General features: G+C 56.2%; 1 protein-coding gene across 1 annotated transcript in view; it reads left to right on the plus strand.

The window, feature by feature from the left end:
- The window catches only part of TEDC1 (tubulin epsilon and delta complex 1), a 496873-nt gene that overhangs the window by 113465 nt on the left and 369657 nt on the right, over positions 1-13751 (plus strand). The gene's annotated exons all lie outside the window — the stretch shown is intronic.

The following is a 13751-nucleotide window of genomic DNA, read 5'->3' on the forward strand; positions in this document are numbered from 1 at the left end:
GGAGGGCTGGACCGGCTGAGGGGCCTGAGGGGCCGTCGCGCTGCGGTGCACAGGAGAGCGGCCCAGGAGAGCGGGACCGGTATAGCGGAGGAGGTGGACGGCGGTGAAGACCCGGCCCGAGCGGCGCCCCTCCCCCACCTGATTCCCTGAGGGCAGGAGAGCGAGCCCTTCACTCGCGCTGCAGCGGTGGCGGCGCGGCTGGCGTGTGAGGCCGACCCACACTTGGGAGCACTGCAGTGGGACCACGGGAACACAGTCCAATGAGGCTGGTTGGCTGGGGTGACCAGGATTTTCAAGCCACAAACTGGGACATTTCGCAAACATAGAGGAAGGACTGCAATTTTACTACAAGCGACGACAGCACTCCTCAGCAGAGAATCACGGAACAGGCAGTAAGAACATACATAAAAGGCAATTTTTAAGCCCAGTAGCTTGCCTGTTACTTAAATTACTTTCTTGAAACAACTGCTAAAGATCCCTGATTTGTAAAACATAAAAAACACCCCCACCGTTTTCAGTCGACCCTCTCTAACAACGGGGACATGAGCTCAATCTCTTGACCTTTGCTGGGACAGCTGGTTAAAAACAGGGACCGTCCTGGCAAAACGGGGACGCCTGGTCACCCTATAGTTAGCCGAGTACTGAGGGGGCGGCCGCCCGGGGCGATTGGGCGCCCGGTTTGAAGCAGGAGTGCGCCTGGCCGGTGGGGAGCCGGGTGGACCCCGCTGTGCGCTGAGACTGCGGGGGACTGTGCCACCGGGGACGGTGAGCTCGATCTGCGGTGGGCGGACCCTTGACTGTCTGGCTCTTGAGGAGGGCTTGCACCCCGAGCTTTTGCAGACTTTGGTGGGGCACTGAGTGTGTCGTTGGAGCTGCACGGAGTGCATTCTGGTGGAAGGTGACGGAGTGTTGGGGAGGGACGACCAACGCCGTCTGCAGATCGGAGGGCTGTGCACCCTGGGCCTGCCACTGGACGATACCGGGTGGCCCGAAGGACGGACGGAGCGAGAGGACTGCAGCCGCGGGCCGTCGTTGGAGAGGGCGGCTCAGGTGGCGCGTTCCCCATTGTCAGGATGGCTGGGATGGGGGCTGGCCTCGCCGCGCATCCTGAGCAGGGAGACGAGAAGTCCGAGGCAGCGGGTGGCGCTTTTCCAACGGAGCCCTCGCCGCAGGAGTTGAGGCTGAACCTCCGCCTTGATGCAATACTGGCCGCGATCACTACCACCAAGGAGGAGCTGCACCAGGATATTGCGCAGGTGGCGACGGGGCTTGGCCTACTGAGAGCGGACCACGCCAAGCTCGCTGACCGAGTGAAGTCCAATGAACAGCTGCTCCAGGAGCTGAAACCAGCGGTGGTCACGGCGGAGCATAAACTTGACGACGTTATCCATCGACTGGCGATTCTGGAGCGTCGAGCGGAAGACGCGGAAGGACGCAACCGGCGGAACAACGTGAGGGTGGTTGGGCTTCCAGAGAAAATTGAGAAGGGTGATGCGGTGGCCTACTTGGAGGACTGGTCCGGACGGTGGTAGCGCCGGAGGGCCTATCCCCCTTCTTCTCCCTGGAAAGAGCGCACAGGGTGCCCGCAAAGCCTCCCCTGGAGGGCCGACCGCCCCGGCCGATGGTGGTCAGACTACTGCACTTTAAAGACCGAGATCTGCTGATCCAACGGGCGAGAGACCATGGGCCCTTCCAGGTGGACAACAGCAAGGTGACGATATTCCCGGATTATACACAGGAGGTGCAGCGGTCCAGGGCTTCCTTTCTGTCGGTGAAGAAAGAGCTGAGAGAAGAGGGATCCAATATTCCTTGCTTTTCCCGGCCAAGCTGCGGGTCATCCTTGACGACAGAACTCACTTTTTCCAAACACCTGATGAGGCATGGTCCTGGCTGGAACTGTACCGGGCAGGGACGGACCGTGCACACAGGCCCGCCAGGGATCGGCAAAAACCAGCAAAGATTAGGAAATCGCAACGCATCCGCTCCCGGAATAGGCGCCAACGGGCTGAACAGGAGGCGCGAATGCTGGCTGACAGGCGGAGTGCTCTGGAGGCCACGGCGAGCATCACGGGATCGCAGCGGGATGACGTTTCTAGGGACTCGGCTTCGGACGGAGAAGGGGAGAAGAGTGGTGACGATGACTCGGAGACGGGAGGGGTGCCGGGCCCGGAGGTCACCCCACAGACTGCTGATAACTTGTTTAATGAGTGAAGCTCGGGGCCGATGGACAATCTTGGGATGCCTATAGGGGCGGACACTCCTGACTTCTTCTGGACTGCCAGGTATGGGGCTGCACTAGCAGTATGGGGCTACGGGTGCGGGGTGATAGCTCTGCCGTCCTGGTTTGGGGCTCCATAGCCTTCTTTTGACCCTTAAGGTCTTCTGTGGTGTCGACCACAGGTTAGTGTGATGTGTCGGGTGTTTAAGGTTTGGAACGGGGCTGAAGCTGGGTTATTAGGCCCTGTCCTGGGGAGGGGGTTGTGGAGTGTTAGGGGTCTTGTTTTTTGGGGACTGTTCAATTGCTGCAATGCGGGTAACATTGACTGTTTGAAGGGGCTGTATAATTGCTGTGATGCAGATCACGCTTATTGGCGTGCGCTACTGTTGGAATTGGTGCTCTATGGGGACGTTACCTAATTTGAAATGTGTCACATGGAATGTCCGGGGTATTCGTACTATGGTTAAGCGCCACAAGGTACATGCCTACTTGGTGAGGCGGGGTATTCAAATTGCGATGCTTCAGGAGACTCACTTGACACAGCAGGAATGTGGGGCATTACAGAGGAGGTGGCGGGGTCAGGTGTTTGGCACGACTTACTCAGCATTTGCCAGAGGGGTGTTAATATGGATCAGAGCGGGCACGCCATTCCAAGTCACGAGTCAGAAAATTGATCCGGAGGGTCGGTATGTGGTGGTGGAAGGACGGCTGTGTGGTAGGGAAGTGGTGCTGTGTAACGTTTATGCCCCCAACGCTGATCAGGCGCTTTTCTTTGAGGGTTTGTCGCGCTCACTGGCGTATTATTTGGCGGGCCCTATATTGTTGGCGGGGGATTTTAACTCCATTTCTGACGTGCTGTTGGACAGGTTGCACCCGCCTTTGGTGGACTCCCCGGTGCGCAGACTTGCGGCCCATCGGCGGGACTGGCAAGAGAGGGGGGGCTTGGTGGATGTATGGAGGGCACAGCACCCCGAAACACGGGATTACTCCTACTTCTCGGCACTGCATGATCTGCATGTTAGACTGGATTCGGTGCTGTGTTGCGAATCTCTGGCGAATGTGGTGATTCACTCTGAGTACTTGTCTAGGACCATTTCGGACCATAACCCCCTGTTGATTTCTGTGCAATGGCAGCGGGCAAGATCGGCGGTCCCTACGTGGAGACTTCGCCCGGAGATGCTGGATGACCCGGCGTTCTGTGACACGGTCCGACAGGGCATAGACGACTACTTTACAGTCAATGCTGGGTCGACGGCGACTAGAGCGAATGAATGGGACGCGATGAAAGTGGTGGTGAGGGGGGTATGTATGGGGCGGTTTCTGACTGTGAGAGGGACAGTGCTGAATGACCTCGCGAAGGCGGAGGAGGTGCTGAGAGGGGTGGAACAGCGACGGCCCGAGAGGCCGGAGCTGCAAGACAGCCTGTTGCATGCTCAGGAGGCGGTAGCAACTGAGACGGAGAGATTACGGTGCTATGACTATAAGCTGTATGCGGTGAAAGTGCATGAAGAGCGGGATAAAATGGGCACTCTCCTTGCGAAGTTGGCTGATCCGAACCCAAGGGGATGCCCGGTTATGAGTGTGCGCCAGGAGGATGGGGAGGTGGTGTATTCCCAGTCGGCGGTCCTGGGGCGCTTTCAGTCCTACTATACGGGTCTGTACGCCAGCCACCTCGAAGTAGAGGCCACGGACATTGGTAATTATTTGGATCAGGTCCCTTTGCCGGTATTGGATGAGGAGGACGCCCGTGATCTGGGGGGCCCCATCACCCTAGCGGAAATAAGAGGGGCGATTAGTCATATGGCGCGGAACAAAACCCCTGGGGTGGATGGATTGCCGATTGAGTTCTACGCCAAATTTATGGAAGTGTTGGCGCCCAGGCTGCAGGTTGTGTTCGCGGAGGCGAAACAGTTGGGGCGGTTGCCTGACTCTATGACGGAGGCGCTTGTTGTGCCCCTGCTGAAGCCAGGCAGAGATGCTCTGGATGTCTCTTCTTTTCGTCCGTTGTCTATGCTAACTGTAGACTCCAAGATTTTGAGCCGAATCCTAGCCACCAGGCTCCTTCCGCTGATGTCCTCTTTAGTACATGGAGATCAGGCGGGATTCATCCCCTCTAGGAGTACTTCGATGAACATCCGTCGGCTGATTGGGGTCATTGACAGTGCTGCCACGGCGGAACCAGGCCCGGTAGTGCTGACGGTTGATATTGAAAAGGCGTTTGATAGTTTAGAATGGGATTTTCTAGATGGCGTGCTGCTGAAGTTCGGGGTTGGGGAAGGGTTTCGGGGCTGGACGAGAGTGCTCTATTCTTCGGCTAAGGCGCGGGTGCGGCTGGGGACCTTGGTCTCCTCGGTTTATCCGGTCTGTCGGGGCACGAGGCAAGGCTGCTCGCTATCCCCTCTGCTCTTCGCCCTCGCCATGGAACCGCTAGCAGCGCAGGCGAGAACAGGAGTTGTTTACGACGGGATTGTGCAGGGAGTTGACTCGCATTATATTTCGTTGTATGCCGACGACTTATTACTGTACTTGGCGGACTCTGGAAGGGCTCTAGAAGGCGCGGTGGACATGCTGGGCAGGTTCGGGAGGCTTTCGGGCCTCAGAGTGAACTGGACTAAGACTTGTGTGTTTCCGCTGCGGAAGACCACGCTCTGCCCGCAGCTCACGAGGCCGGTAGTGTGGGAACCCTCTTGTTTTGTTTACCTGGGAGTGCGCATTTACCATGACGCGGCGGACCTCCTTGAGGGGAATGTGGGGCGCTGTATTCGAGCACTGAGAGGCAGTATGGCCTTCTGGGCCTCTCTCCCGCTCTCTGTACTGGGCCGTGTGGCCCTGTTAAAAATGGTGGCACTCCCGAGGCTCCTTTATTATTTTAGAACATTGCCGGTGTGGATCCCGCAGAGTATCTTTCGGGAGCTGAGGACGTTGGTTACGGGCTTTCTTTGGGGCCATGGTCGCCGACGGGTGGCATTGACCACCTTGATGCGACCCAAGTGTGAGGGAGGGATGGCTGTCCCCGACTATGAGTTATACTATCTGGCGGCGCAGCTCCAGGTCCTGACGCAGAACGTGGCCAGAGTGTTCAGGGGGCCTGGAGTTCACCGGGGAGTCGGCATTCAGAGGCACGTCTTGTCGTCTATCGTGATGCAACAGGGACTGGCTAGTAGGGACCTCGCGATGGAGGAAAAGACACTTAGAATGTGTTGGAACAGGAACCTGAAGAGGGCTGGGAAGCGCCGGCCATACGCACCGGAGATTCCGCTGGGAATGCTCACTGCCTTACCGCACGGAGGTGATTGGTCTCAGTTGTTAGCGTGGGAGGACCTGGGCTTGCAGATGGTAGGAGACCTCTATGTGGACGGGACGCTGGCCCCGTTCCAGTCCTTACAAGAGCAATTCGGCCTGCCGAGTGGTTCCTTCCTGTTGCATGCGGCGGTTGTCGCGGCTATGCAGAGGCATTGGGGGGGTGGATTGGCTGAACCGGAAGTGACAATGGTGTGCCAATATGTGGTGATGGCGGCGGGCACCGTCAAGGCGGTGACCTGCCTCCACAATAGGATGTTAACTGAAGGTCTGGCCCCGTTAGTTGAGTTGAAGTCGCGTTGGGAGGCCAGCATAGGTAAACTAATCCCGGACTCCGTATGGGGCCAGGTGCTACACAGGACCTGGAAAGGGACGAGGAACGCGAGATTCCAACAGGTGCATTTCTTCGTGCTCCATAGGGCATATCTGACTCCAGAGAGGTTGCGCCGACATTTCCAGGTGCTTGATGCCGGGTGCCCACGATGTCTGGAACCGGCGGTGGATTTTGACCACATGCTGTGGGGTTGTCTGAAGCTGGGGAACTACTGGTCCGAGGTAGGGGACCTCTTGAATGCTGTCACGGATCGGGAGGTGGACTTTGACATGGCCGCTTGCCTGCTTCTTTGGTTCCCGCACACCAAAAAGACCAAGGTAACGAGCAAATTCATTGGGTTGGGATTGATATTGGCACAGCGTGAAATCACCTGGCATTGGAAGTCCAAAGAGGGGCCGTCTGCACGGAGGTGGAGGAATGAACTGGTGAAATGGTCGGGCTGTGAGACTGTGTTACGAATGCGCCAGGCGATTAGAACGGGTAACAATAAGAGTTTGGAACTGGCACGGTCCTGGGAGCTGGTGGTGTAAGCGTTAAGGGACTCCCTAACTGAGGGCGAGGACACTGATCAATTATAAGACGGGACTCCATGTGACTAATTGCTTGTCGATACTTCCTGATAGTTGTCGCCCTAGAGCAGGAAGGGGATGTTGGAACCCGCATTAGCAGCAGTCGGGGGGGGGGCACTGGGAGGGAGTAGTGGAAGGGGGTGGTTTGCTGGCTAGCGGCAAACTCCCGGCACCGGATGGCCCAGGAAGGTAATCGTGATCTTAAGTGACATGACAGTGGAGTGGCCAAGGATTTGATGGAGAGGGTGGGTTGGGTTGTGTTGGGATAAAAGCAGAAAAGAGGTGCTACATTTGACCTGTGCCCCGGATGGGGCACGCACCGAGGTACCTACAGTGAACTGACTCATTCAAGCGCCGCCCAGCCTCCGGGATGTGGGCTAATTGGCTGTGTATTGTATTACTATCACACTGTATGTTGGGTGCCTTTGGTGTCTAGGTTGGTTTGCTGGCTAGATTTCTTCCTGATTCTGCAATAAAAATATATTTAAAAAAAAAAAGCTTGCTGTTGGAAAAAAAGAAATCAGGGTTTAATTATCCTTTCTCTCCAGAACATTCTCTGTCCTGTGTCTTTTTAGGTTTCGCCTGCTCCGTGCTTTTACTGTGTTTGTGAAAACTGTTGTTGATATAAATCTTAAAATGGGCTTACATCCCACCCTGCCTTTTCATTGGTTGGTGTGCTTGCCACTTACTTTTCCTTTGTTTCTATTAGTTGTAGCATGCCATTTTTCTGTTCTTATTAGATCCCTGGCCCAAGTACTGCTTTTAATGCACGCCAAACTTTGTTCTGAGCAAGTATGTCGGCACCCCTGCTTGTCTCCTCCTCCTCCAACCTTTTCCCCAGTTCAGCAGCTTGACCTCCCGTGCCACTCCTCCCACAGATTCTTATTCAGGGCTTTAAGTGGGCTGGGTTTTGAATCTTCTTTTTGAGTATGTGCACTCTTCTACACGGAAGGGATTCTTTGCCCACAGTCAAACCCTTATTCTGTTTGTGCATTGACACGCTTCCAAAACTTGTGCCACCAGAAATCCAAACCACTTAGTTTGAACTATGAGCATATTCAAACCTATTTTTAAGTCCATTGACCTCACTCCACCAATTCTCTACTGTGCTTCCTAACAAGCTCCCTTTGATCACTTCACTTCTCACTAATCGAAGCTAGGTGGCGCAGTGCAACGGTGCAATTGAGTTACTATTCCTTTTATTTTTTTGCATTCTTAAAAAGCACAAGCTGGTCCAGACCAGAAGGTATGGGATGCTTAACATGAGCCCAGTTACATTACACAAACTTGCAAACTTTTTATTCCTCAACACCAGCCGGTGTGAAGATCATGAAGGGCAGGGCCGACGTGTTGGTCATTGCTGAGGCTTTTTTTTAAACAGATTTTATTGACTTTTCTTCAAACATCTTACAAACTTACAGCATAAGAGGACCTCCATCATCGTGGGTCTGTGTTCAGGACAAAAATCAACATTAGTCCGTACCCCCTGTCCCTACTCAAGTCCCCCTCCCACCTCCCTCTCTACCCCCAGCCCCCCTTGTCAGTGTGCCTCCCACTATCCCTCCTATAGAGTGGCATAAACCCTTGTGCTGCAACACCCAACTCCTTTCGAGTACATTCGCAAGTACATCCCTCAGAAGTCCGGCAAACCAGGAAATGTGCAAAGCATACCATGTGTTCCTATCTGGTCCGTCGTTCCCTTCCGGCCAGAACGCGGAAACCATCACATGCGAAGGGATTCTAGGGTCTAGTTGGTCCCACCTCCCGTGCGTACCCCCATGTTCCCCACCGCAGTCTCTAGGGTCTGACTCGCCGGCGCATCCGCCCCATCTCCCCCATCAGCCTCCACCGTTGACTGAAGGTCCGCCACCAGCGTGCCCCACGCCCTGGCCGCATCCAGCGCTATGTCATTAGAAGTGCGTCTGGCTAATTGGAGTCTAAGAGTCCCTTCGCTACTCGCCCATTGTTGGAAACTCCCTCGCCACCTCAGAAAGCTGGGCCCCCCCCGGACTTCCAGTGCATGGTGAGCTCTCTTTTGGCCATAATCCGCCCCAGGTCGAAGAATTTGCTTGTGATTTTTGTGGCTGGCGTGTGCGGAAACCAAAGTAAAAGGCAAGTCCCCATGCTTACTTCAATCTGACGCCCCGCGACCTCATTCAGACATGTCATAACATCTGTCCAGTATGCACCTAGCCCTGCGCAGGACCAAAACATATGGCCAAAGTCAGCTCCTTCCGCGTTACATCGAGGGCACATTGAATGAGCTCCCCCAAAGACCTGTTGAATCATAACCGGCGTCAAATAAGCCCTGTGTAGCGTAAAATATTGGACCAACTGAAACCGGACGGTGCGTGTGCCCTTCCAGGCCCTCCGTACGAGCTGTGGCCAGGTCGCCTCCGGTATCGGCTGGCCGAGGTCCTCCTCCCAGCGCGCCCTCAACCCATCCAGGGGCGGCAGTCCCTCCAATGCCAGTCTCCTGTATAAGCAGGTGATAGCCTTGAAAGTGCCAGCGGCCATCAGGACGTATTGGCAGCCCAATGACATGGGGGGTTCCACCAGACCCATCTTCCAATGTTTCTGGATTCCCGACACCAAAGCCGTATGTAATAAAAAGTCACCCCTCGCCAAATCAAAGGCGCTCTGCAGCTCGTGGAATGGCAGCAAAATACTATCTCTATACAGGTCCCCTATCATGTGGACCCCACGGTCCTCCCAGCCGACCAGTGCTGACCAATCCCCGCCATGCGGGAGGGCAGTGCACATGCCCAGAGGGATCTCCGGGGCATACGGGATGGTGATTCCCGCCCGTTTCTGGCTACGCAGCCAGCATTGATGAAGGGTGCGCTCCTCGAGAGTGAGCTGATCCAGCCAAAACTTCTGCTGGAGCACTATAAAGGACAGGATATGGCGCTGAATAATTCTGCCCTGTGGACCGTCTGGACCTCCAAACTCCCGTGCCACCGCCTGCGTGAGCCATTGCAGCTGCGCCGCCAGGTAGTACCACTCAAAATCTGGCACTGCCAATCCTCCTTCCCCCGCGATCTGAGCAGGGTGTTCAATGCCACACGTCCCCTGCCGGAGCCCCAGATGAACCCTATCACCATCGACCGTAGCATCCTGAAGAAGGAAGTCGGAATCCACACCGGTAGCGTGCGAAAAAAATAAAGCAGCCGCGGGAGGGCCACCATCTTTAACAACGCTATTCGTCCGGCCACTGACAGCGGAAGGGTACGCCAAAACCCCATACTGCCTCTGATGCCCCTCAACGCTCTGCTCACATTCCCCTCATAAAGGAGCGAGTGGGTGTGATAAATATAGATAACAAGGTACGGTAAGCACTCCGACTCCCAACGCAGTCCCTCCAGTGCTGTGGGCCGGGCACAATTCGGAGCCAGTTGGAATAAGCAAGTCTTGGACCAGTTAACATGCAGCCCGACAGCTCGCCGAACTCCCGGAGGAGGACCCGCGCTCCTCGCACCGAAGTCTCCACGTCGGCCAGATAGAGTAAGAGGTCGTCAGCATACAGGGAGATATAATGTGGTTCACCGCGCAGCAGCACCCCCTCATAGTGTCGTCCCTTCCGGGCTCGTGCTTCCAAGGGCTCGATCGCCAACGCAAAGAGAAGCGGGGACAAGGAGCAGCCCTGTCGGGTGCCTCTCTCCACCGGACATGCCGCTGATACTGAACGGCCCGTGCGAACCCTGGTGGTAGCGGAGTTGTACAGCAGCTGCGTCCAACGGACGAAATCATCCCCCAACCCGAACCTACGAAGCACGCAAAACAAATACGACCATTCCACACTATCAAATGCTTTTTCGATATCCACCGATAGCACCGCCGTGCCCGGCGGACCCTCCCCCTCAACTTCCATGACCCGTATCAGTCGCCGTATGCACGTCGATGTGTTCCGCGTGAGAATGAAGCCCGACTGGTCCGGGTGCACCAGCGTACGCATGTGCACTGACAGCCGCGTGGCCAAGATCCTACTCAGCACCTTATAGTCCACAGTGAGCATTGAGAGCGGACGATAAGCCGTCCTTGCGGTAGGTAGTCCGCTCTTCTTCAATAGCGGCACTATGATCGCCTCTCTGGCTGATGGTGGCAACTTGCCCAATTCCCAGGCCTCACCATACACCTGATGTAAATGAGGCGCCAGGAGGTTAATGTACGAGGCGTTAAATTCCACCGGCAAACCGCCTGCCCCCGGCGTCATTTTCCCGGCCATGTGCTTAATCGCTGCTCTAATCTCCCCTAGTGATATGGCAGCACCCAACGCATCACCCTGTTCTGATTCTAACTGTGGTAACTGCGCCTCCTCTAAAAAGATATCTAAGCCAGTCGGTGGCACCATCAACCTGCTCCGGTATAGCGTCGTGTAATAATCCAGAAACTGGTCGTTAATCTCTTTCTGCGAGTGAACCAGGTCCCCCGCGGGCGTAGCCAGTGACAATATCGGTGTGCCCCTAGTGTGCGGGTTGGCCAGCCATGCCAACAGAGTCCCTACCCGATCTCTCTCTGCATACGCCCGAACCATGTACTCTGTAATCAAGGCAGCGAAGCCTCTCAACGTGAGTGGCCACCCGCTCCCGAGCCGCCAGCACTTCCTCCCTACTGCCCCCCGCCACATGACTGGCTGTCTCCACCTGCCGCAGGGAGGTCTCCTCCCGTTCTATGTCGCCTAACAATGTCCGGCGCGCCCCCGCTGTGGATGAGAGGCACACACCCAGTATCACCACTTTGAAGGCATCCCACTCATGCGTCCTAGTAGTTGCTGACCCCACGTTCTCCTGAAAGTAATGCTCAATGTACCTCCGCATTAAACACCGGGTCCTCCAGCGCCAATGGGTTCAGTCTCCATGTAGGAACTGATTGCCGTTGTCTCGACCAGAGGACCGTGAGCAAACAAGGGTTATGATCTGAGATAGTCCTCGCCAGATATTCGCAGCGAAGTGTGAGTTCCTGGGCCCCAGGCGTGCAAAGAACAGTGTCAAGGCGCACATGAAGGTCGTGGGGTGCAGAGTAAAACGAGTAATCCCTATCTGTGGGTTGGTGTGTCCGACAGGCATCTATGAGGCCCCATTTTTCCTGCCAGTTCCTCCACACCGTGGCCACCCTGCGCACTACCGATTGTGCCAGTGGAGGATGGGAGCGATCCATATCCACGTCCACCACCGAATTGAAGTCCCCCCCCCCCCATAAACACAGTGCCCACCAATAGGAACGCCAGCCTCCCCTTTGCAAACGCATTACCACCTTCTTGAAGTAGGTGGTAATTGTGAGTCTTTTGCGACCGCAATTGCAAAACATTAGTACATTGTTTTGGGTTGAAAGGGGACACCTGCGCGCACCCAGATCAGCACCCCCCTAGCATAAGCGGAATAAGTGGTATAGAATAGTTGCCCCCTCCATCGCCGCTGCAGCGCCTGCCCTTCCGCTTGAGTTATGTGTGTTTCCTGTAAAAAGGCCACCTGGACCCCCCTGCGGACCAAATATGCATGTACCTTATATCGCTTCCTCATTGAGTTGAGCCTCCGCACATTCCAAGTAATACATTTCAGTTCAAGTCTAGCCGCCATCGGTAGGCATATAGCTGGATCCAACCCCACGCAACCTTAATGGCACACCGACAAACCCCTGTAACTTGAAACAACCCCAACCAACCCCCAACCCACCCTCCCCAGAACAGGTGCCAAACAGTTGTTACCCATCCAAACCCGACCCCCGTCAACGAGGGAAACTCTGGTAACCACCAGAGACTCACAAGTTATGTGAGGTAGAGGGGGTGACCCTACACCAGCCAGGCCGGACAGCAAGCGACCCACCACACCGTGATAGGCCGATCCCGTACATGTTAACCTCCTCACCCCAGCAGCGCCTCAGCCCATGCGCATCCCCAATCCTCCAGGGCCCTCTCAATCCCCGGCAGTCTCCCCTCAGTACGGAAGAAAGTATTCCTCCCAGCGCCCCAGTAAACGGTCCCCCAGTGTCTCCCACAGGGTCAATGTCACAGGCCGACCACGCCCCCTTACTGTACTTCGCTCAGTAGCTGGGAGGATCATTCGTCCAGCAGTCCATCGGCCGTCTGTGGGGTAACCTGAGGCAGCTCCCCAGGGTCCTTCTCGAAGCCCCCATCAGAGCCTCCAAAGTCCGCTTCATCTGACCCCAGCCGGGTGCCTGAATCCACCAATGGGGCCTCCGTCACCACTCCAGAAATAACCGACACCACCTGCAGGGCAGCCTGCCTCTCCAGCTCCGTCTGCGATGCGGATGGGGAACTCCTGTTCTGTATACGTTTCCGGTTGCGCCTACTCCTGCGTGGCTTCGGTCGTTCCTCTGCTGCCTCTGCCCAGTTGCCAGCGCCGTCCTTGCCCGCTCTGTACCGTTCCAGCCACTGCCAGGCGTCATCCGGTGTATCACAAAATGTCGCTTCTCCATCCACCATCACTTTCAAGCGCGCCGGAAACAATAAGGAGTACTGCACTCCCTCGTCGCGAAGGGCCCTCTTAACCGCCAGGAAGGAGAAGCGACTTTGTTGGACCTCCTGATAGTAATCGGGGAAGAGAGAGACCGAGGCGTTGTCCACCTTATATGGGCCAGCCGTTCTGGCCTGTCGTAGGATGATGTCCCGGTCTCTAAAATGCAGCAGGCGCGCAACTACCGGTAGGGGGGGGGCGGCCCGGCGCCGGGGGCCTGGCCGGGGCCCTGTGAGCTCTCTCCAGTGTGTAGAAGTGAGTCAGGCCCTCAGGGACCACCACATCCCGCAGCCACTTCTCCAGGAAGGAGACCATGTCACTCCCTTCAATATTTTCCAGCAATCCCACCACTCGAATGTTATTGCGCGTATTACGTCCCTCTGCATCCTCCGCCCTCCTTTCCAGTTGGCGCACTCTACGCAATAAGTCCTCCATCGTGGCATCTGCTGCCTTTTGGGCCTGCTCCAGCGTCTCCAGTACCAGCTCTGCAGTCTTGACCTGATCAGCGAGCTTGTCGTGGTCCGCCCTCAGCAAGCCTAGGCCTGTCGATACCTGCGCAATGTCCTGCCGCAGCGCGTCTCTCGTGTCCATTATGGCCTTGAGAATCTGGTCCATCTGCTGCTGTTGCAGCCCCGCACTCTGGCCCTCAGTTGAGCCAGTCCTTGAGCCTCCGGCAAGTCCTCAGCCTGGTCGGCCGGCGCCGCTCCCACTCCCTTTGGCGTCTTCCCCATGGTGCAGCCCTGGGCCCCGCTAGTCGTGCTAATCGCCAAGAACCAACTCCTCGAGGTGCCCCTGGTTGAGATAGGGGTCGTGCCCCTCGCTGTTCTGTCCGGGCAATCTACCAGGACTGTGGCCTG

The sequence above is a fragment of the Lissotriton helveticus genome, chromosome 9, assembly GCF_964261635.1.
Source record: "Lissotriton helveticus chromosome 9, aLisHel1.1, whole genome shotgun sequence".
Classification (NCBI taxonomy): domain Eukaryota; kingdom Metazoa; phylum Chordata; class Amphibia; order Caudata; family Salamandridae; genus Lissotriton; species Lissotriton helveticus.